Below are 25,010 nucleotides of genomic sequence, written 5' to 3' on the forward strand. Positions count from 1 at the left end.
AAAACACTTGGATTTTGACCCCTTCCTCATTGAATATGAATTGAAAGTCAACTCTGTATGCCCAGCACCATTGGGCCTAGATGAATATGCTTGCTGCTTTGCTCACTTATGTAAGAAAGGCCTAAACAACTACATTGCCAGTTGCAGGATGTATCTGCGGTAGGGCCTTCATCCCAGAGCTAGTTTGGATAGCACCAGAACAGAAGACACACCACGATTGTTTTCAGCCTTGGCCAATCACAAGTCCCCAGGATTCCAAACAGACCTGGTGTGTACACAGTAAAATCCCTGACCTCAGTGATCTTTCAGCCAGACTTCCACAAGCACTTCAGGGTGAAGTTACATTAACCACTCTTCTGCCCCGAGTACATCCATGCTTTGTTGTCTTCAAGAACCGACATTATTGCTCCGGTTCATCATCTTGCTGCACAAACACTTGTGGTAGCACAAGGAAGAAGGGTGTGAACACACATCTGTAGTTGAGGAAGAAGCAGGACCACTTCCCTTGGAAGTGGCTCCTGTAAGAACATCTTTGTTGTTACTGCCACCTCTTAACACAGTCTTGTGATTTCTTGAGGCTGATGGGAGCCAGTCAGAGACCACACTACTACCAGTACCTGATCCTTATCAGGGATTACCGAGGGCTGGCTGCTCCCAGAGGGACAAGGAGATAATAGCACGGCAAGCAGAGTAGAAGCTTCACCAGATATCATCACACCTAAACAAGGGAGCAGGGCAAGCCAGCGGTGGTAGCAGCCAGGGTCAACCCAGATCGCAGGGCAAGTTCATAACAATGATGCAGGACTAAGACAAGGCTGAGAAGTCACTGTGTAGATCAGGATCAGACACAACCCTGTAGTTACCAGGCAAGTCCACAGTGTCAGAGCAGAGCTGAGACCAAGCGGGAAAGCCAGTCCAGAGGTCAGGATAAGGCCCAGCGAGGATCAGACATAACCTTGTGATCACCCAACAGGACCATAGTGACAGGACAGGACCAAGGTCAGGCTGCAAAGTCAGTTCACAGGTCTGAGATCACAACATTCCTCATTGACCCAAGTCAACAGACTCCACAGCCAGACACAAACATGGCTGCTAGAGAAATTGGTGCACCTAAACTTAAACAGAGCCCCAGGGCCCAGGAACAAGGGTGTAGGATGAGGCTCCAGCTGAGGCCACTAAAGGCCTATTAGTGCTCTCAAGGTCTTGACAGTCCTACTGCTTCCCCCTTTCCCATGGCCTGATCCTCCCAGCCTCTTTGTGCTATGCCTTAGTGTTTGTGATGCTGCCTATTGAGTCTGACTAGCTCACCAGTTCGAACAAAAACTGATTTTCTTTGTTATTTCTGGATATATCCCACCACACTGCTATATGGAAGAGCTTGGCTTGGAGCTGAGAATCAATGGATGGTGGCAGATGTGGTGGCAGTGTGGTCTAAGCAGGGCCTATGCTACTACATAGTAAATAGAAACTACACCCCACATTTTCTGGAGTGGTTTGAGTACAGATTTTCATACTGCAATTACCTCCTAGCTTCAGAGCAGATATATTACAAGTGTCATTGCTCACAGATGTCTGTATAGATATGATTCTGTAAGTTAAATTAATTTTCATAGTTATATAGCTCTGCTAGATGATCCACAGGCACAGCTGTGGGTGTACTTGCATTTGCTTAATAGTGATAGAGAACATTCAGTGTCTCAAAGAACATATTCTGGAGAAGAAACGTTAAAATAAAGGAGAACCAGACACAAGGAAGACAAAGAAAGGGAAAAGGAAACTTTTTTTTTTTTTTAAACCAGAACTCGCTTTTTCTTTCTACACCCTGTGTAATAACCCAGCAATGGAATGCAAATTAGCATTCATGTTTTTTTTAAACAATAGCCTTTGTGTTTCAAACCACACTGTCAAAGTAAAACAATCCAAGTAAAACATGTTCACAAAATCTTTTGCCAGCAATATGCTAACCAGTTTTGTTAGAAGCTTCTAACACTGAGAGTAAATCTGTTTTGGAAAGTAATCGTGCAAGTTCAACTCTTCTTAACTGAGCTTAAAATGCATTTTCTTTCACAAGCTAAATTTCAGTCTGCTAATTCACAGCAAATTCAGTGAGATCCATATGGCCTTACTATGAGTTTAACTGAAGCTCTAGGCCTAGAAAGCTGGGTGGAACAACTACAAGTAAGGATGTAACTTGATTTCCAGGGTCTCTGTTGTTAATGAAAAAGGCACGAAAAGAACACGGCTTCACCATCAGAGACCACACAACTCACTGCGCATGTGAAAACAGAAAACAAGATGTATCACCAAAAACTATTACCATTTGATCTGAAGACATTCAGAGAGAATACTCGTGATATACATGATACCAGCTTTACTTCACAGTAGGAACACTAGAAGTTAAAATATGTATTTAGAGCATGTTTTCTCCTGAAAATACCAAAAATTTGGAAAATTAATCCCATGATTATAGTTATTGCTGGTAGATGTCAGCTCCTATAGAAGAGACTAGATGTACTGCTCTATTAAACTGCTATCTAGTCTGTAGCCTATTTAAACCCAAGGACTGTTTCCAATCAGCATTTGTAGAATCTTCCAGCTTATCTTTACATGTGTACACTGGCTGAGAGAGCTTCTTGGAACTTATGCTGAAAAGCTTGCAGGACTGTGGAACATTTATAGTAAAGGCAAGCTTAAAGATACACCCCAAGGTGTTTCTACCCACTCTCTCTGAAATGATAACCCATCAATTGTCATCATCATTCTGAAACCCTCAGTATAATTTGTCAGAAGACATCCTCTCCATTAACAAAATATAACTATACAATAACCAGCAATAACAATCATAGTCCACCAAAAGGAAAGGATAAGAACAAGAACAATCAGTCTATATGTCTCTTTTTCTATATGGCATATAGTTTTCAGCTATTTCAAGCCTGTTGTTACTCACTGTAGGAAAGCAGGATGGCTGCTTCTGTTCTTTGAGCTTCTCTGCTGCTATAAAATGGAGCACTGTCTGGACAAATGCAGAGGAGGAACAGCGAGAAAACAGCTAAAGCATAAAAACACAACAAAGCAAAAGTAGCAGTTTCAGAACTCACATATGGAATATGGGGAAAAAGTCAGAAATTAGTTACATCCCTCATTAGGTTTTGCCTACTGGCAAAAATTCTCATTGGCGTTACCACTTACTTTCATTAGGAGGAGCTCTATTGGAAAAAAAAGGATTAGATACTTCTGGAATGTTTAGCATCTTGTTAAATATAACTTGCTGAGCATATTTGTTTGAAAATGTCTGAGTTTACATTAGTTTGTGGTCACCTTACTAATGATTAACCTATGCAAAAATCAGACATAACCTAAAGGTTTATCAAATTAAATTGAATTTAACTGTAATCTCTTCCTTTAAAAGATATTAAAATTACTACATTAATCACAGCCACCATAAATCTTCTCTAGTGACTGAACCTAGGACCATCTGCTCCTACAGTTATAACCCCAAAGAAGTAAAGAGGCATAGAAAGGGAAAATTGAGAACTGCTTCCTGGAGTCTGGGATGTGAGACTCCTTGTCAAGGCAGCAAATGCTTGTGAACAAGACAGTCAGAAGAGAGAGTCCCTCAATCACTCTACTCTTATTGCCAAAATTCTGTAGAGATGACAGTTTCCACCACTATTAAAGTTTCAAATTGCGGTTTTTCTAAATCTGGTGCTGTATTTTCAGTGATGGTAAACTGCAAAGATTCAGCAGTTAAGTGATACTCAGAATGGACTGCTACATACTGTGCCACTCCAGTCTTCAGACAGCACTTTTTCTCCATCTATAGGCTTGGAGTTTCACCACCTCCCTATAGCAGAACCCTTTTCACCTTCTCTACTCCCCTGTCTCAACATTGTGCATAAGAGAATGAAATAAGCACCAGGATTTCGATTTATGTATGCTGAAAAAAAAATATTTATTATTATTATTATTTTCTAGTATTTTTTTGAAATTATTTTTAACCCCTATGGCTAATATGGGCCTGTGGTATCACTATATAGGTTGTTTTCATGTTTTTACATAGCACTTCAGAGATGCTGAAGCATGTGTAGCTCTGGATGACATGTTTAGTAGGTGTTACGCTTCAGAATTCATGTGTCGTTTCTTTGACATCTTGTGATGTTTTCCTCGCTAAACTCTAAACAAGCACTAATGAAAGTGCAGAACTCCAGTAGTCTGCAAGGCTCCCCAGCATGGCTCAGCACATGGCCTGGTGGGTGGCTGTGCAGGGGCACTAGCCAGCAGCGCTGGGCTGGCAGCCCTTACCGGGTGCCTGCCAGGATCAGGCAGCACTAGCCTCAGCATGTGCACAAACCTCAGGCCTTTGTTTTCCAAGTCATTACTTGGCTACCATTCTCTCTGTTTATGATATACTATTAGGCAGTAAACCTTTTTTTTCTCGGTGTACCTAAAACTCAGGGCTTGTTCCAAATGGTAAAGTGGAGCTTATTATCAGCTGGCTTTAATTTTCAGTTCCCATGCAAATCGTGCCGTACTTACAATACTAAGTTAGTATAAACGCCAAACCAAAACCAGCTTATCTTCTGCCTGATCACGGAAGAAATTGACAAGTGGTTGGGCTCATACTTCCTCATTTTTTTTCATACTTTAAGTTTCAGTGGAGGATTTCATTGGTTCACCTAACTCACTGCTAAATGAGCAGTTTTCACCTTCTCTTTTTCAGCCGCTTGTTAGACCTGCAAATACAAGATCACATACACATGGCCAATGTTTTCAAATTTAAATATCACAAGTTAAACATATAAGTATGTAGTGAATCATACAGTAACTCAGCAGCTACTGAAATTTTGTCCTGAATGCAGTGTATTTTTTTTTCCTCATCACAGAATTATGGGATAGGATTGTGGAATGCTATGATTAGAAAGAATATTAGCTTTTATTTGGAAAAAAAAAAAGTTTATTTTCACATAATTTTTATTTTTCACAGGTGTATATAAAAGCTAAAAATAAGCGTATCCTAAAAGGTTAAACATTAAAGGCAAGTAAGCCACAGATTTGATTTCCTTTAGTTTTATAATTATTTAAAATCTGGTAGTTCATTTTCTGATGTATGTACTCATAATGGGGTCTCTTGGGGTAGCGATGCTGGAAAAAAAAATCCATTAAAAAAATTTCTATGCCTTAGGTAACCTCTCTAAAAATAAAAGTCCAACTCTAAAAGGTGACTGCTAGACTTTTCAGGGGATATAGCAGACGTGGGGAAGCAAGAGCTAAAAAATATGTATGCCCTTCCTCAAAGTACAGCCATGTTTAGAGGTCCTATAAGAACAATGTGTCAGCTTTGTAAGATCAAGAGTTCCTTGCTTGATAAAATTTGTATGATAGTGGGAGTGGGAGTGAGGCAAAATTTATAAAGCAAGATTTATAAAGCAAGAAAGGTCTATCCAAGATACTCCACACATACTCCTCAGTACACTGAGATATGGAAGAAACTCACTTTTGTGAGGAAGACAGCTTTACAACTGTCAAACACATTTCAGATGCAAGAAAGAGGACTTCTTCCATCATTTTATCCTCACAGGTTGCTGCAGTGTGATGTGTACCAAAGCAGTCAACACAAACATTATAGACAACATAGTTGCTGTTCTTGTTGTGGAGGAGAGACTCTACATTGCACAGGGATTAATAAGATTATAAAGATAAATATGAAGAAGCGAATGAGAAAATAGCTATGTTAAGTGCTCCATAGGAGTTCATTTGAAGTACATTTACGAACATAACAGAGTCGTGGATATAGCATATGCTTGCATAATCCAGCCATCACAAGCAGAGATGCAGTGACAAACATGTAAGTTTGTGCTTTCAGCCAGAGGATCTCTAGACTATAAAAGTGTTTGTAACGTGTTAGCACATGCCAAAACAAAGCTGTCATAATTACCCATGCTTACTTGTGCAGGCTAGCATACACTATACTCTATTAGCTATGTAGTCTTACCTTTTGTGATTGTGAAGATACTGTTCTGTAAGGTGGTTAAGCTCCCTTAAATTCCAGCCAGTGCCATAAGAACACTTTGTGCAAGACCATTCAAGACTTCCTTGTTTGTTTCACAGTGCTGGCATGATGGTGTTTTCTGAACTACAGAAGAGCTAGAGTTTTACATCTAGAGTTAGAGTTTTACATTTGGGATCAGTCACCTAACTCAGTAAACTGAATAGATGCTGTGTCATTATTGTTTATGATGTGGTCAGTAAATGAATTAAGTCTTTGCCTACTGGTTTGCAGTTCTTTGTTTTGCAGACCATAAACCACAGAACTAAAGCACCGAGAGAATAACAAAACAAAAATGCTGATAAATTTAAATAGTATTATGAGGGTGTCTTCCAACAGCTGTTGTTATCAAACACAGAAGAAGATTCAAACTCATTTGCAGTCCATGAATAATGATAGTTTTTGTGGCCTTTTTATTTGAGCTATTTAAATGGCCAGCATGTTTTCCTTCTCTGCAGAAGAGGCACTAGATAATTACAATGATGATTGTAAGAACTACAATTAAAACAATTCCAGCTGTTCTGACAAAATTTCCAAGCACAGTTGGGAAAGGGGGTTCTTTTCTGAATATATCTTCAGGTATTTCTTTTATTCCTTCTCTTAGTAGCAGGCAAATAGCTTTAAGGTTTTTTATAATCCAGCCACAAGTGATGACTTAGTGTTTCACTGAGTGCATCAGTGGTAAATATTGCAAAGGACAGCACACGCAGCAAGACACTGGTTAAGTGCCATCGAAGTCAAAGTTCTCCCACTTGTTCCTTGTATGCCAAAGATTATCTAGATTACAAATTGTGGAGTTCTCACATCAAGTGCTTCTACTGTGTAGTAGACAGTGCCAGTCACAGAGGTGGGAACAACAGAGGAGTTGAAGGCACACATGAAATTACTGAATTTCTTTCATCATTGGAGAGTGTTTTCAAACTATTTTTGGTATTAGCAACCTAACTGAAGCAATAAACATGAAATCAACTGTATAAAGGGGTGTGTTTACTACATTTTCTTTATGCAGTAATACAGACTATTTCCCTTCTGGTGAATTACTGAACACATTTGTGATCTTTAAAGCCAGCTCCCAGGTCCTATAAAAGAAAACAAACCATAGATATCATACTTTGCACAGCGAGCTTGATGCTGTTTCCCTCCCACCAACCACAGGCACAGTTAGCAGCTACTCACAATAAGAGATCTTTGGCTGCAAACATTTATTAGCTGAGTTTACTGTAACCTTTATGTTTGCTGTATTGTTTTTCATGGTTGGAAAAATATCAGACAAGAACCTGTAAAGCATATTTCTAACAGTCTCCTTTTGGTGGCTATTTAGCAAAAAGATGAATTTAAGAGAGTATGGAAGTGAAAAGCATCCTCACCATAAAAACCATTTTTCATAGTTAGCTGGTAGCTAGTTCTTTAATGATATTTAGAGGGCCAAACAAGGAACAGACAAATAAAGAGAATAAGCTACTCTCTAAACCTTCTTTATGGTCCCTCAGTAGGCAGAGGAGTAGTTGTTGTGGTTTACTGCCAGTAGGCAGCTAAGCCCCACACTCCCTCCCTCCAGTGGGATGGGGAAGAGAACTGAAAGGGTAAAAGTGAGAAAACTAGGGGACTGAGATAAAGACAGTTCAATAGATAAAGCAAAAGCTGCAAGCATAAGCAAAGCAAAGTAAGGAATTCATTCCCTACTTCCCATTGGCAGGCGGATGTTTAGCCATTGCCAGGAAAAGAGGCCTTCATTGTGGGTAATGGTTAGTGGGAAGACAAACTCCGTATCTCCCTCCAACTGTGCCTCCCCTTCCCCGCTTTTTTTCCCAGCTTTTATTGCTGAGCACAACATATAGTATAGAATATCCTTTCGGTCATTCGGGGTCAGCAGTCCTGGCTGTCTCCCCTCCCAAATTCTTGTGCACCCAGCCTGCTCGCTGGCAGGGAAGCATGAGAAACAGAAAAGACCTTGATGCTCTATAAGCACTGCTCAGCAATAACTAGAACACTCCTTTGTTGTCTTGGTCACAAATCCAAAACTTAGCACCATAAAAGCTACTATGAGGAAAATTAAGTCTATCCCAGCCAAAACCAGCAGTGCAGTGTAATAAGCTTGCAATACAAGAGCCCAAATAGCTAAAGTATTTTGGCCTCCAAAACCATGACCCAAGTGTCTTTCACCAGTACTACATTTACTAGAAAAATAGGGTATATTCATGAAAGGACTTATCTAGCACCCAGTATGACATAATCTGCTCTGAATGTTTGCTTTAAAATATCTGTACAGATGGTAGTTGTGAACGACATTTAAGATTTTCTTTTTTTAGTCAGAAGTATATGATTTTTCGTTAGATCAGTTGATTTTCAGGCATTTTCAATGGATGCTCCCTGTATTTACACATGACTGAGACGACTGAATTTAATGCCTAAGAACAATGACAAAACAACAAAAAAAGATATTTCAGAGGCATCACTGCAAATGATCTGAGGAATCTCAGCTTCTCCCATGTGATCATCAGTTAAGAAAGAACTTAGGTACAGAAACACTAGTTTAAGCATTCCCAAAGCAGTTAGGTAACTTGAGAGCCTGTTTCCAAAAGTCATTTAATAACTGATGCGTGCTTTCATTTTGCTCATAGCTTCTTGCCTCTGAGTTGTTAGCCATAGGATTACCACAAGCAAACATGTTTCCTGGCTAACACAGTTGCTTCTGAGAACAGTGGCCTAATTTTTATTACATGTAAAGCCAGACTGTGGTTGTTTGTAAGATAACAGTAAACCATAAACAGGTACGAGGTATAATTTCTGACTTGATGAAACTGTGTAGCTAGATTTTACATATTTTGTCGGTAGTCAGCTTCTTCAAGAATACTTCTGTGTGAAGACAGTATGTGGATGGGGCATAGTCAGCATCTCCTTACTGAGTCTGCATGGTGCAAGAAGGTGACATATCTCTAGAGATACATGTGATCTTGATCAACATGAGACAGCGAAAACATGCTTTAAAATGTTCCACACATGCTGCAAAAAGTTTGGGGTAAAACACACAGTGTAGGAAGTTTGCTTTGATGACTATATCAGGGGCAGATATTCCAAGCGTTTTCCACATCAAAGGAAACACTATTTTTTTTTCTTTTACTTAAGCAAAAGGGAAAGCAGTGACCAGTGACTACAGCTTCTCTCACAGGAGACAGTCACCTATTCTTACAATCTCTTTACACTAATACATTAATTCAGAGTAGTTATGGCTTCTAGCCTTCAACCTACTCCACACAGACCAACTTCAATTTTCTCTAGGGCTCTGTGCAGTCATATGGCGTCAGTTCAGCAATGTCAGTACTGGTGTCTGGAGATACTTTTAAAATGCACTGCTTTGTCACAGATCAGCCTTCTGGTTTCCTGGCATAATCTGTTTAGTAAGGGTATCACTTAGCTACTTCTGCTATGTGTATATATATATATATGTACGTATACAGTAGGCATTCTATCTTCCATTTATTTTATGCAGGAATGAAAGCATGCACTAAATATGCAGAAAAGTGCTATTGCTTATTAGAATAAGCAGAATAAACATAGTAAAATTAAACCGCTGTCTCCTGTGGTTGTCAGGGGCCCTAGAAAGTCAATTTTTATATGCATAAATAGCTATATATATGCTTTGCTTAGTCATTCGTTTATCAGTTGGTCATTTCCTCTGTACGGGCAAAAGGAAATGGTAGCTTAAGTGTCTTATCTGCAGTTTAGATCTGTGTGCTGATTTAGATCAGTATGCAGACATATTGTAAATTACAATTTATCAATTTGCACAACTCTTGCAATGGAGCCATGGGGACTGTTCGTGCAAGTCTCTTCCTCCAACATGTTCAAGCACAGCTTCATGCCCATTGTGGGCAGCAGTTGGACAGTCTGCAATAATTATAGTTGGCATTTAATGGGAACCTCACTTCTGTGCTTAGATGTAAGACGGCTGTTAGGAGATAGTCTACAAAACCAGAAGGCTCTTTAAGAGGGAATCATTCCCAGGGATCCAGGGGTGCTGGTCAAGGGAAAGCTCAACGTGAATCAGCAGTATGCCCAGGCAGCCAAGACGGCAAACCTCATTCTGGGGTGCATTAAACACAGCACAGCTGGCTGGTCTAAAGGGGTGATTCTTTCACTATATTTAGCATTAGTGCAGCCTAACCTTGAGTATCGTGTGCAGTTCTGGGCTCCACGATATAAAAAAAGATGATAAGGCATTTGAAAGTGTCTAGAGGAGGGCAACAAATTTGGCAATAGGGCTGGGAGGCATGTCTTATGAGGAGCGACTGAGGGCACTTGGGTGGTCTAGTCTGGAGAAAAGGAGGCTGAGAGGAGACCTGGTTGCTGTCTGCTCACCTGAGCGCGTGAAATGGAGAGGGAGGTGCTGGTCTCTTCTTCCTGGTAGGCAGTGATAGAACATGAGGGAATGGCAACAGCTGTGCCAGAGGAGGTTCAGACTTGACATTTGGAAAAAATTCTTAAGTCTGAGGGTGGTCAAACACTGGAACAGGCTTCCTGGCAAGGTGGTTGAGGCCTGTCATTATTCAAGAGGCATTTGGATAACGTCCTCAATAATATGCTTTAACTTTTGGTTAGCCCTGACGTGGTCAGGCAGTTGGATTCGATGATCTTTGTAGGTGCCTTCCAACTGAACTATTCAAATTCTAATTCACTGTGTCTTACCACAGTGAATCTTTTGTGACCGACCCAAATCGATCCAATAGAGACCCTCAGCAGTATCATATTGCAGCAGAACTTTCACAGGCTACATTTCCCTATACTACCTCTTCGCTTAGAAATTCATAACATATTTTCACCTATCATATATATGTTACACTTTGCAAAAGTGTTTTTTATTGTCGTTTTTTAAATGCAAGAAAAATTGATGGTCTGGGATGGCAGAGCCTTTGTTTTAGTAAGATTTTCAATGGAAACTTAAGAGTTTAGGCATTGAAATGGAAGCAAGACTATGTCTTCATCTGTCATAAATAAATCAATCTCTTTTGCTCTTATTTAGATTGGACTAGCTTTGCACTAGTGTCACTACATTAGCTTAACAGTAATTAAGTGTGGGTTAGAAATACTGAAACAAAGCCCCACCGGTTTTACTTGTCAGACTGAAGAAAACAGGATTTCTGAGATGCCAAAGTTTTAAGCCACCTTTGAGCTGTCTTCTTGTGGTTGACTATTCACCTCACAACATAAGCAAGAGCAGTATTGGGATCATCCTAGCAGACACCAGGAGATAGATCACCCTAATTTGGTAGATTCTCTAACTAACATTTAATGAGCTCAACCACAACAATTCCAGTACATCTTGTAGTGTCTACTTTGCATATCACTCAATGCCACCCCGATGTTTTTTTGGTTTTTTTTGAAGTCCTAGGCAATTTTTCTAGTAAAATTTCTGTTTTTCTGGGAAATTTTCTGTAGCCCTCTGCCATAAGGGAAGTATTTTCCTGATCTACAAAGCTAGCGCTGTATCCTGTATGTTCTATGGAATCAGTATGTACACCTGGTATAGAATAAAAGTCTTCACCTTGCAGATTTTCCAATTTTACAACACCTTAAACATGTTAAGACTGAATTTGATAGGAACTGAAACCTGTTCCTGAATGATTAGTGTTTATATAGAAAGTGAAAGCTTCAGTTTAAAAGCATCACAGATTTCATTTGGAGTATTTAATCTAACAATCTAAAGAAGTAAAGCTCTTCAATTTTTTGACACATATATGCGTATGCATACATACATGCATATGTAAATATATATGCATATGTAAATATATATATGTATATGTGTATATATATGTAGATACAAATACAAATTCAAATACAAATACAGGCATACTTCATGGTAAAGTAATGGCCTCTCTTCCACTGATGCAAAAGGGGTTACTGCTAGTTGCAATGGGACAGGACTGGGTTGAGATAGATTTTCGGGAATTCGTGCTGAATGCTTTCTAGCTTTATGACCCAAGTTTATTTGGGCTCATGAGAAAGAATGTTCCTAACTATAGGTAAAATTTAAGAAGATAGGACACATTCAAAAGTAGCTTGGTTTTGAACTAATAATCTATGCCAAAAATTAGGAATATCATTTGGAGAAGTTTCACAATAAAAAAAAGATTATAGGAACAAAGTGAATTTAAATTATGAGAATGAAAAACTAAAGTGATTCAGTAGTAGGAAAATTTGATAAGTTTTAACATACTAAGCCAATATTTAAAGACATATGCCATCAAATCTTGGGGAGCAAACTTATTCAAGAATTTAAATAGTAATTTTCAAATACATCCTGCACAGTTAAAACATAAAAATATTTTTTTCCATAAATAGTTTTTCTTACTGTCAAGAAGAATAATGTGGTGTATTCCTATACTTTTCCTATACTTTTCAGGTATAGGCTAATGGCTATTTTTATCCTGTCAGTGCCACACAAACTGTAGTCTTTAATTCATCCCTTTATTTTTAAGAGTTTTATGTAGAGAATACATAGGCTTTTATTTGGAATACATGAATTAAACAAACAAACAAAGAGATAATATCTATTACAACAATACACTCATTCTGATCAACACCTGATAATTACAGAAGTATGACATAATTTGATTGAACATTCAGAAAAGTTAACCTACCTTGTATTTTGTCTCTGTTGAAACTTCTGTTTCAGCTTCTGTGTTGTTAAAATACTGCTCATGGTAAAAGAAGAAGCAAAAGAAATTAAAGAGAAGCTAAAAAAAAGAAGTTACTTTGAAATACAAAATGTCTAGGATATCTTTACATATTTAGAATGTGAGTCTTTCTCTAGGCCTTCACAATGTTTTTATGCCACCACAAATTAAACCAAAATGATAATAGCAAGAAACAGACGCAACTATTGTAATAAATATGATAATTTCACAACTATCATAGGGGTACTGAGCTGTCTGAAATGTTATAGAAACATTAAAAGTAACAAAAGTCATATGCTCTTACTTAAAATGTAATTCTCTTAATTAATTAGTTGTGTTAAAGACTATGTTAATATGCCCTGCTAATAGCCAATGGCATAGTATATACAATTGAGCTGCTCTGATACTCTTTCACTGAAAAGGGAGCACATACACCCATTGTCCAATTTTTTAATATTATTTGGGGAAAAACTCTATCACTCTATCAATATTCTTTGTGTTCCCAATATGTTTTCTAGGATTCCTGTCTGGAAATTTTATAAAAATCTTTCTTCTACCCAAGTACAGTACAAAAATGAGAGCTGTCAGTATTTTTCTTATGGCATGAAACTATTTAATTGCATATAGTTCACCTCACCTGTCCCTACCTTAACCAACTCAAAAACAAATCTTCAAGACTGTGTCGAAATTTTCTCAGAAATGTATAAAAATAATTTAGAACTAAGTCCTCTTTAATAACACAATATTAAGTATTATGAGAAGGAATAGAGGAAAGAATACCCAGTGGGAAGTAGCTTGAGTGATTCTTACAAGGTCATGGCATTATATAGACATAATGTATAGATAAGAGAGATGAAAGATGTGGTTGAGCATGCACAAATCCTGACATCAGCATTATCCATTCTTACTGCTTATTAGTCAGCTCTTTGTATCATATTTCAGATTGGATCTTTGCTTTTTTGTGAAGTCCTATAGCTTTCCATTTTTTTCCAGGGAGGTTCAAGCAAGCACTTCCTAAATGCTGTAGAAATAAATACATATAAATAAAAATATCATTGAAATATTAACTCACCTTTAATGAAAAAATCCTTCCTGGGATTTCTCTTCATCATTTTCCAGAATCTCAAATGCATACAGTGAATTTTGACTGTGGAAGCAAAACATAAGTGGCCTGGGAAATGTAAGTGAAACAACCACGAAACATTTGTACTTTTTAGATAAATTTTAGGTTGAAGCCTTAGAATGACAACAGCCATCCACCCCCAAGTAGACATCTGTGGAAGTCCTGAAAAGTTAGCTGAAGCCTGCCTTGCTTTGTTCATGTTCACGACCATCTGCAACCTTGCACCCTGTGTAGAAGATTGCATCCAGCAAACAGGGGTATCTGGACCAGAACATTTTGTGTAGGGCACAAGGGCACTGGGCAAAACTTGTCTACCATCTTCTCTGTCTTGCCCTTGAAAGCTCCTCCTTTGCTCTAGCCACCACAGCTTTGCAGACAGAATTTCCTTTTGCCGGTTCCTCATCCTCAGCATACCTTGTGGCTGTCTATGTGCACAGCATAAGCTGAATCTGACTTACTTTGTTACAACACAATGCGTTTTGCTGAGATTTCTCAGGCAGGGCTTGTGACCTGAAAAGGGCTGCAACATACTTTCAGAAAGACACCAGAGCTCTTGTCAGCTTTTGCCTTTTTTTTGGTATAATTATATGGAACTAGAGTAATACAATTATTTTGATTGATGGAACAGGGTTTCAGTTCTAAACACATCTAAGAAACCGGTTTATTGCTATTTCTGAGAAAAGAAAAAAGAAAAAGGAAAAGGAAAAGGAAAAGGAAAAGGAAAAGGAAAAGGAAAAGGAAAAGGAAAAGGAAAAGGAAAAGGAAAAGGAAAAGAAAAAGAAAAAGAAAAAGAAAAAGAAAAAGAAAAAAGAAAAAAGAAAAAAGAAAAAAGAAAAAGAAAAAGAAAAAGAAAAAGAAAAAGAAAAGAAAAGAAAAGAAAAGAAAAGAAAAGAAAAGAAAAGAAAAGAAAAGAAAAGAAAAGAAAAGAAAAGAAAAGAAAAGAAAAGAAAAGAAAAGAAAAGAAAAGAAAAGAAAAGAAAAGAAAAAAGAGAAGAGAAGAGAAGAGAAGAGAAGAGAAGAGAAGAGAAGAGAAGAGAAGAGAAGAGAAGAAAAGAAAAGAAAAGAAAAGAAAAGAAAAGAAAAGAAAAGAAAAGAAAAGAAAAGAAAAGAAAAGAAAAGAAAAGAAAAGAAAAGAAAAGAAAAGAAAAGAGAAAAGAAAAGAACAGCTATGCAATGTGCTGCTAATTACCAGCCTGAGTTGGGTTTGCAGTTGTTAGCGTTCCACCTATCAATATCAAAAGGTAAGGGCAGAGACCACGGGGGTCCCATCAAGTTCTTGCTAAACAGATGATCATCAGGATACTGTTATTTCAGGATACTTGCTATTTCACCTCTATGGGTGGCATTGAGCAAGGACTGCAAAACCAGTGAGAACTGCAATAACATGAAGCCTTCTTTCAGCTGAGATCCTACAAGTAGCTGCTACAGACATTAAAATTAGCAATGAGAAGCAGCAACATGCATGTTAGATGGGCACATGCAGAGGCAGTGAGCAGCAGGCCTTCTCATAGCAGAGTGCATTTGGGGTGTAATTGAGGTTTGCTAGGTGCTGCAAACTCAGGAAGTGCAATTTGCACCTCCTTGTGCCAGAAACTGAATGAGTCAGATCCTTAAAGCTTCAATTTTAGCTTTCCTTCTGCCTCCTCATTGTTCTGACTAATGCGATGTTATCATAGCCAGCAAACTATGGTAAAAAACGGCCGCACACACCACATAGCCTCTAGGTTACAGCACAGCCAGACTTGTGTCAGAGCTCACCGACTGCAGTGGAGAAGCTGCAGGCCACTCCAGCTAACTGTAAGTTATTAACGGCACTAAAAAACACATAAATCAAGATACAGTGAACAATATGAACATGCTATACTACTATCAAAGCATCAGACTCGTTAGCATCTCAATTTTTAGGTGTCAAATTTGAAACATCTTGAAGAGGCCAGAAGTTCAGAAGGAGCTAAGCAGATAGACATAAGGCTTCTAGAATATTAAAAAGCTAATAATCTCCCAAACAATGGACTTAAAATATCTAGCAACTTGAAGGCAGACCTAGCTCTCTAAACATATAAAAAAACAAGCAAATAAAAATATCCAGAAAAATATTCTACATTATTTGGGCCCCAAATGTGTGCACTGCAGAACAAGTGTCACATGTGTTAACGCGTTATAGACTGTATAATATGCAATAATGAAACCTTTGTCTTTCATGAAAATCCATACAGACTTACTGGCTATTTTCATAGTGTATATATTTGCAGAATCCAGGCTTCTTTCCAATTTATCCCATTATTTACTATAAACAAAGTATTTCATAAAATATCTTCTGTCAATGGGTAGGAGATTTTTTTTTTGTTTCTGTTTATCAGTGAACTTTAATAAGTGGTGAATGAAACCAAGGGTGAAATTAGTTAAAACGATTTAATGTTTGAAAGATTTAGTAACAGTTTGCTTTCATTGTGCTCTCCCACAGAAAGCAAGACTTGGCAATCAGCTGATGACTCTTCTCCCTACTGATCTTGTGTAAGTTGAAACCTTGGTCTGACAAAGGATATTGTAAGAACAGTTATCTAAAACTGCCTGGAGCTCTCTGGCAGAATCAGGCCAAGGGGCTTGATTCTAACTCTGCAAATGGTAGTAAAGCTTTGCAGTTGGCTATTGACAGAGTAGGATTAGATCTGGTTCTGTAAAGCTGCTGAAACTACAGAAAACGAAGACCTCATTATTTATTAGTTTTACTTCTTAGCTCACAACCTGTTTTTCTCAAAAAGTAAGGATAAGGTCAATGATGGGACCCTGAAGCTTTCCCACCTCCTCAGGAGAACTGCAGGGAGCAAGAACAGGGCCATTTAACTTAGACACAGAGGTCAGATGTACACTTTCCACAGGTCAGACATATACTCTCTATACCGTATTCTGTACTCTCAGAATAGCGCAGCCGACAGTGAGGGACCTTCTGTTCTAACAGCTGTCAGGTGTATTTCACTAAATATTGAAACCATGGAGAGTTTTCTGAGCCTGATGTGAAACACCAGAGAATCTGAGGTTTGCTACAAGCAATTTGTAACCTCCTTAGAGGCCCAGGATTATCAGCCTTACTCCCCTATCAAGCTCTACCCACTTTTTGGGTCAAAGAGTCATCAAAATAGGGTCAAAGGACTAGCTCATTATTTCCAGTCTTCTCAGCAGTCTGTTCTGAGTGTGGCCGTTGGCTTCTCTGTGACGTAAATGGCATTGTTTGTGAAACAATATAATGTTTATAATTTGTAAAGCACTACGAATTGTGCATGCAGAAGATATTCAATAAGCATTAACAGCTGTTATTTAGTGCAACAACCTTTTACAAAATTCCGAGGATATAGACTATTTGTTGAACAATAAAATCACAGTTTCTACGGTGGCCTTACTTAAACCACATATGAAAACATCAATAATTTGTCCAGAGATCAATTAATACAGAAATTAAAATTTAATATTTAATCTGCTACTTCTGAAGGAGCAACACTTGCAGAGGGATCGTGGTAAAAAGAAACCGTAAACAGCAGCGGCTCTTTACCACACGATTCACCGAGCACGTCCACAAACCACGACAGCGGCCGGGGCTGGCCGGGCCCCTGCGGCACAGGGCAGGCCCGCAGCCGGGCGCCTCCCCGGCCCCCCGGCCCCGCCCGGCGCTGCGGAACAGCCCCCCCTGGTGAGGCACCCGCCTGGCGAGGGCCCCTGCAAACCGCCCGCCCGGCCTGCGCCGCGAAATGGCCGCGGCCCCGGCGTTTTTGTGGCTGCTGGGATCTGGCCCCCTCCCCGGGAGGAGAGCTGTGCCCTCACCGCGGCTGGGAGGGGAGAAGGAGCAACCCGAGGTGCAGAAGGCCTCTCTGGTTTTGTGGACGCTAAAATGTGAATGGTAGAATGTCCTGAGTTGGAAGGGACCCACACGGATCACCGAGTCCAACTGCAGGACCACCCAAAAATCAGACCATATGTGGTGGCCGTTCATTCCAGGAAACCTCATTAATACTAATTTTAGCTTCTCATTAAACCTCTGTTAAGAAATACATTGAAAATAAAAACTGACGGAACTGTCAGGTCAGTAATGAAATGAGCTGAATAAATCACATGCCTTTTCAAAGAAAATCTCAGGAAGAGGGTCTGCAATGCTTAAGCCTGAAAAGAAAGACAGTGCACCTGAGAAAATAAAAGGCTGAAATAATCGTTGTCTCAAAGTTAGGGCCAGATTAGTTTGGTGAAAAACCTCAGAACGTGAACAAAACGTGCCTGGAATAGAAGGATGTCAGGGCTTCCAAAATGAAGCTTCAAAAGGTCAACAATAATTTCCTTTTCTGACATGTAAAAAACAAAGTTGTATTAAAATCATATTTGTGGTCCCTATTAATGCAACTCCAAAGATGACCAACTGAGTTAAGTTAGAGAACGTCTGACAGGTTTTGTTTCCTTTTTCATTTTGTGTGTTTCATTTTGTGCTACTTCAGCTGTAGTAGCCAGCAGCAACAGAAAGGGCATCTCCAAACATCTGCCAGCTCCTTTTAAAGCCACCAAGCTCTCACTCGAGCCTCCATTTTGAAACTAGAGAAAACTTAACGGCTAACTTTGGACGCCCCGTGAGCCAACACTCTCTCCTGAACTGATAAGCTTTATTACATCCTTATTACACTAAAGGACAAGGAATGGAGCATATGGGAAAACAAAATGAACAATAGAGCACTTGTGCGTGTGATGGCATTGCTACATTATCCTGGCCAGCAATCTATTACTTCTCTCTCCCCATCTGATAATATAAGCAGTCAGTGGACAAATGTCCCTTTCACACTTTGCTTCACTGCTTTTTGCTCTCTGTCATCCTCCCTACAACCCACACAAAATGACTGAGCCATAAATAGTTTGTCAAGTCCCAAAGCCTGGGATGCATATAAGCAAGCCTCTCGCTAACAGGGATGGAAGGGCAGTGCTGCTGTGGCAGCCACAAAAGCAATGGTTCTTACATCCCTCTGCCTCTGTGCCTCCATGCCTCTCTTCTTCATGCTGGAGGAGTTTTCAAGTACAGATACAGTCAGTAGGCCGTACTAGCATTTATGAAAAGCATTCCGTCATCTCTTCTGTATTATCTCTTAGCACTGTTTTCACTCCACTCTTTGAAGCAGAGAAGCAAAGTTCCTGTGCTGCTTACAGCAGCTACAACTCAAGTGACTCATTACACCACAGAGTTGTGTCCATAGTCCTTGGAATCACTCTGCTGTGGAAGAAAATAGATGCTTTTCCTCCTTGGTAAGAGATCTACTTTCTACTGGTGCTTGTGTAAGACAGTGGCAACCCAGAACTGTCACCCAACACCTTTTAAGTAGCTTTATTACCCTTTCATATGGTAAGAACAACAAACACACAAAATGAAGTTAGTCTGAACTAAAATGCTCGCAGTGACACCCTTGGTGCAAGGCAGTGACTTGCAGATGGAGAAAGCCCCTGTCCCTAAAAGCTGAGTGAAGGCTGTGAGGTTAACTACGTGCACATCTCTTGCCAAATTCCCTTGGACTGGTATTTACTGTACCTACCTGTGTGAAGTTTGGCGTGGCAACAAGAGATAATAAAACCACAAAATAGAAAAATATGCTAAAAAGCAGCTCAGATGCAGAAATAAGAACTTTCCACTGAAAACAGTGTCAGGAATCTAGTCAAGTCTTGTTACTGCAATTTGGAATGTAGAAGTGGAGCTATTATATCAGTCATATATAGGAAGTGTTTTCTGCTCCCCTAGTTATGAACTTAGCCCTGTAAATCATTATTTACATAAGCAGTTTGCACTTACAGCTTCAGAATTCCAAGTGCTGGGGAGATGTTTATTTGGAGAATGAAATGAACAGTACATCACAACATACAATTTTGAAAAAGACATTGCATCTAAGTCCTCTGGCAGTCTCCTTCTTCTCTTAAGATGAACACAGCAAATACTGGAAACATTTAGATTAAAATATATTTTTTTTTAAGTGCATGCTCTTTATATCTATGATCAAACTGGCAAATACCAACATGCAAGCTGCTCCTGCTATCAACATTAAGCATACTACATTTTACTTTTGAGATTAGGGCTTCTTTTTAATATCAACTGGGCCTTTATTTTTACTTTAAAATGTGTCTAGATATCTGTAAATATTTTACATGCATAAATATTTTACAATTTGTATAATTCAGGATCACTAAAAATGGTGCACTCACAGAAAAAAAAACATTAATATGAAAATATCTCATTATGATACTCTTCATATAATATTTATGCCATACAGTAAACAAATTATGATATATTATTGTTCAGAAAAGCTTTCAGCCCCCGTTTGTATTACTTGATGGTTTACATATGCAAAAACAGAAAGGCAGCTATGTTATTATTCTCCACTAGAGGGAGAGAGAGCATCTTTTGTTGCTAGGCAGATTCTGAAAAAAAATAATTCTACATCATTTAAAGCAATAAGGTCAAATTTGAAAACAAGAAAATAATTTAATCCATGCTATTACCAAAACCGATATAAGTTCTAAAATATTAAGGCCTTGAAATCCAAAATTTCATTCCTGTTAGCTTATGTTCTGCAATCATTATGACTGAACAATGAACGCAGATAATTTATTTTCATGTGCACGTACAACCACGTTTCAATTCATTTTTTTCCTTCTGTTCACTACACAATGTCGATTTCTTCAGACAAGGATGTTAACAGATTGATTTAAAAATCTAACATAAATAGCAAATGTAACAGAAATGGTAGTATTGAAAAACAGTTACTAACTCGACAATGAAACAAAATGACCCATTTTGTACTTTTTGTCCCATGTTGACTGGGAACCATTCTTACAGGTACTGCATGGTTTTCACTGCTTGTTTAGAAATCAAAGCACGAATTCAGGCCTGACATCAAAAAGATCACCCTCTATCTCAAAAGCTCAGAGAAGCCTTATTGCCCCAAAGACAAATTGACAGTAACTGCTTAGAAACTGCAAACGTCTCCATTCCACATGAAAACCCTCATGATCCAGACCATGATATCCACAGTAATGATCTATCACTTTTAGTCTTATGGGCTCTTGATCCTGTTAGTTTGCAGTTTGTCATTCAGTAACAAGCAACAGTGATGTGCACCTCGCACAGCCCACAGGACCTGCTCCAGCTCATGGAGGCGTGAGACATTCACTCTGTCCAGCACTAGGGACTGCTGGACACAATGAGACTTTGGTGCATGCGATGGCTTTTGGAAAGCAGGCATATTATGCCCCGTAGCTGTGGGGCTAACATGGGAGGCATATAAGCAAAGGTTGAAACACTGACTCACTGGAGAAATATACTGGAACAGGTAAAATGCTCTGGGAGGGGTTCATGTGTAATTTGGCATAGCAATAATGTGGCAAGGAAAGTTTACTTGATGTTGACAAGTTGCAAATTTTTCTGTACTGAGAAATGGGCAAACTAAACACAAGACAACAATTGTTTAGTTTGTACTTTTATCAATTTCAATGGGAGCCATCTGTTTACTGCTCAAGAACTAAAACATCGCAGGGAAACAAACTCAGGCCTTACTATAAATTTCATTTTGAAACTTATAAAATTCTAACACATAAATTAAATATATATCTCTGTTTTATACTACTTAAACTCCTGCAGCAGTTTAATAAAGATGGAAAAACAGTGGTCCAAAGATTACATTCCTTTCCCCTATTTCTGTTAAGGGAAAACTATGGCCATTAAAAACAGGAGTACTACACAGTTAGAAAGTCAAAAAATAAAAATAAAAATAAAAATAAAAATAAAAATAAAATAAAAAGGCAAACAGGTGATATCAGGGCAGTTACCGAGAGGGAAGGAAAGACTCCACTGTGGACAAGTAACATCAGACTCTGCATAGATAGTTCTGGCTGAACTCTCCCAGAGATATCTGTTGTTGTTGTTATTGTTTTTGCCCTAATGTGGATCAATCACACCCTGTCCCTCCAAACCAGCCTGCACAGCTTCGGGTGCAGCTTCGGGAAGAGCAACAGCAGCAAAGTTCAGGAACAGGGACAACACCCCTGGCAGCTTCCCTCAGCCCGAAAATATCTGGTTCAAGTAGTGACATAGGTGACATTATGTGATTGGGCCCACTGGTTGCACAATGCAATTTAGCTGCAAACTGAATACATTACCTACTCGAACTTGGCTAGAACATGTACAGCTGTCATCCAGTAGAGGATGGCGTAGGCCCCTCCTCCTTGCTCTGTCTGTCATCATTGTTTACTTCCTCTCTTCGCATGTGCCATATTGTTACTGCAGTTCTTGCATCAAAAAATACCTTTTCTGAACAGATATTAATTGGGGATTTTATACACATCAAGTTATTAAAAGTTTGATGTTAGCATTTCATAAAAGCTGTGGTGTTTCATGATCTGTTTATTAAAAAACGAAAAAAGCAATGCTTTCATAATGGTGCTGCAGGGATTAGAAAGAAATGGAAAAGAAATCACACAATTCAAGTCCATCTCAGAACAACTCAAAGTGTACAAGCACAAATACTGTTTTACATACTATTTTCAAACTATTCATAGATTGGGAGATTCTTTTGAACTAAAAGACTGCCAGGATAAAGAAATTGCAGAATCAACCTAGCAGTTTGTTTAAAACACTATACTTGCTTTGCAGTGAGAACAAATGTATTGTTTTACACAAGACATGAGCAAAATACTGACTTACGTACCACATTTCAAGACTGAAAATGAAGAAAGCTACTGCACAGAGATGAATACCGTGATTTGAATGCAACAGACTGACTGAAGGACTAATCCCAGGTACCACTGAAATCAATACTTTAATTTGTATAAACCAGTTGAGTGCTAATTTGACCTTACTGGAACTTGCAGTTAATTTGGTGTATTTGCAACAAGTACAACCCATGACCGAGTCATACGGTTCTCTGAATGCTCTGAGATTTCTTGCCATGCACAGGTTTGACCCAGAGGAGGAAGCAACCACAGCTCAACTGTGAGTCATATCAGAGCGCCTTTGAGTTCTTCCTGCTATTATGGCACTTGTGATGTTTAACGAACTGCAGCCACTCCTTCGTGCTCACATGTTTTAAACCAGAAAAGCCAGATATCCGCATGTGCAAAGCATGTTAGTGTTACAACTGCAGTTAAGACTAATAGGATTTTTTTGATAAGCCAGTTTATTTTACCTTCTCAGATTGCAATTTGGATTGCTAATGTACAAAGCTGCAATTAATTAACACTGCACAAAAAGAGATATAAGCCCAACCCTATAAAGAACCCCAACATAACAAGGAAGTCTGAGCACTCACTGGGTTTCCCTGCATGTGTAAATTAGTAACTGGCTGCAGATCATACACATTCATTAATCTGTAAGAACTTTTTCTGGCAGCAGAACATGTGCTGTACTGGTTTCCAGTTATCAAGTACTTTTGTCTTCTATCCTCTTGGACACATGGCAAAGTTATATTTTTAAATAACAGTTTGATTGTGGGGCTGTGTCAAAGTGCATCTGTAGATACCTGAACTGGGTGGCAGCAGTTCAGTTCAGTTCAGAAGAAGCCACCGTACCTGCTCCTACCCTTGCAGTATCTCCTGCCAGCTCCCTAGGCTTCTTCTTCAGCTAGGATTCCTTTTCCCAGTCCTTTTTCCACTTCATTCTTGCTGAACTACCCTTCACTGTGGCAGGAAGAACCTGACACCAACTCACCCTGTTTGGAATAGCAATATTCAGTTTTGCTGAGGGAATCTTTATGTCAGTCTTGGCAAGGCACTGATGAAATAGTGACACTGTTTGGAGGCAGCATCGTTTCCCTCTTCAGCATCCCCAACTCCTGAGGACCATCCTATTGTCTTTTTAATACAGTCCAGGAAGTTTTCCACCAAATCTCTCACAGGATACACATATGAGCTTTTTGGACATGATGTCCTTGAAGGATCTAAGAAAATTGGACAGGAACCCCTGTGTTTGCTCCCATATCTATATAGCTGCTGTAATAAATCAGCTCTTGGAGAGGGAAGAAAGAGAAAAGACAACTAGTTAATGTCCAAAAGAAAGTCTCCATGCCAGCAATAACAAAAATGTTGCCTTTTCTTTTACTTTTGAATTTGATTCCCATGGTCTATCCTCAGAGTGGGATGAACTTGAAGATACCAAGATAGTTCAGTCTTTCCCATTTGAGTAAGACTGCAGCTATCATGTGAGGAATCTGGGAAACTGCTGAAAGCTCTTACTTGTTCAGAGTATTCTATGAGGATGATGCTTTGTGGCAAATCCCCCAAAGATACCAAGGATTCTTTTCAAAAAGGCAGTGGTAAAACAAGAAAATATGCATTATTTCTCTTTGGAATCACCAATACAAGGGGGATACAAGCTTTTGGAGGTATCATAGGAAAGCTGTATCACTGTGCAACCTCAAAATCAAATTAAAATATTACCTTTGGCTTGTTTTCTTTCTTTCTCTTTCTTCCTTTCTTCCTTTCTTTCTTTCTCTTTCTTCCTTCCTTCCTTCCTTCCTTTCTTTCTTTCTTTCTTTCTTTCTTTCTTTCTTTCTTTCTTTCTTTCTTTCTTTCTTTCTTTCTTTCTTTCTTTCTTTCTTTCTTTCTTTCTTTCTTTCTTTCTTTCTTTCTTTCTTTCTTTCTTTCTTTCTTCTTTCTTTCTTTTTCTTTCTTTCTTTCTTTCTTTCTTTCTTTCTTTCTCTTTCTTTCTTTTTCTTTTCTTTCTTTCTTTCTCTTTCTTTCTTTCTTTCTTTCTTTCTTTCTTTCTTTCTTTCTCTCTTTCTCTCTTTCTCTTTCTCTTTCTTTCTTTCTTTCTTTCTTTCTTTCTTTCTTTCTTTCTTTCTTTCTTTCTTTCTTTCTTTCTTTCTTTCTTTCCTTCTTTCTTTCCTTCTTTCTTTCCTTCTTTCTCTTCCTTTCCTCCTTTCCTCCTTTCCTTTCCTTTCCTTTCCTTTCCTTTCCTTTCCTTTCCTTTCCTTTCCTTTCCTTTCCTTTCCTTTCCTTTCCTTTCCTTTCCTTTCCTTTCCTTTCCTTTCCTTTCCTTTCCTTTCCTTTCCTTTCCTTTCCTTTCCTTTCCTTTCCTTTCCTTTCCTTTCCTTTCCTTTCCTTTCCTTTCCTTTCCTTTCCTTTCCTTTCCTTCCCTTCCCTTCCCTTCCCTTCCCTTCCC

General features: G+C 38.8%; 1 protein-coding gene and 1 long non-coding RNA gene across 11 annotated transcripts in view; one reads left to right on the forward strand and one right to left on the reverse strand.

Moving 5' to 3' along the window:
* Positions 1 to 25,010, forward strand: part of SLC16A14 (solute carrier family 16 member 14) — a 52,154-nt gene that overhangs the window by 7,663 nt on the left and 19,481 nt on the right. For 7 of the 8 annotated variants that reach the window (XM_083847875.1, XM_083847880.1, XM_083847876.1 and 4 more), the window contains exons 2-3: positions 16,308 to 16,357; positions 22,506 to 22,651. The gene's annotated coding sequence lies outside the window, so the exon portion shown is untranslated. The remainder of the gene's footprint in view (positions 1 to 16,307; positions 16,358 to 22,505; positions 22,652 to 25,010) is intronic. The other variant, XM_083847874.1, reaches the window with a different exon arrangement.
* On the reverse strand, positions 1,500 to 24,486 carry LOC310903875. Of its 3 annotated transcripts, XR_014587886.1 has the most exons (5): positions 24,287 to 24,486; positions 13,793 to 13,867; positions 12,685 to 12,738; positions 5,993 to 7,125; positions 1,500 to 4,733 (listed from the first exon to the last, which is right to left on the reverse strand). It is a non-coding gene; the product is annotated as an uncharacterized lncRNA (long non-coding RNA). The 3 variants fall into 3 exon arrangements; XR_014587887.1 differs by having other exon boundaries at positions 1,500 to 7,125; XR_014587888.1 differs by having other exon boundaries at positions 1,500 to 7,125; positions 13,793 to 13,891.

The sequence above is a fragment of the Anser anser genome, assembly GCF_964211835.1.
Source record: "Anser anser genome assembly, chromosome: 9".
Lineage (NCBI taxonomy): Eukaryota > Metazoa > Chordata > Aves > Anseriformes > Anatidae > Anser > Anser anser.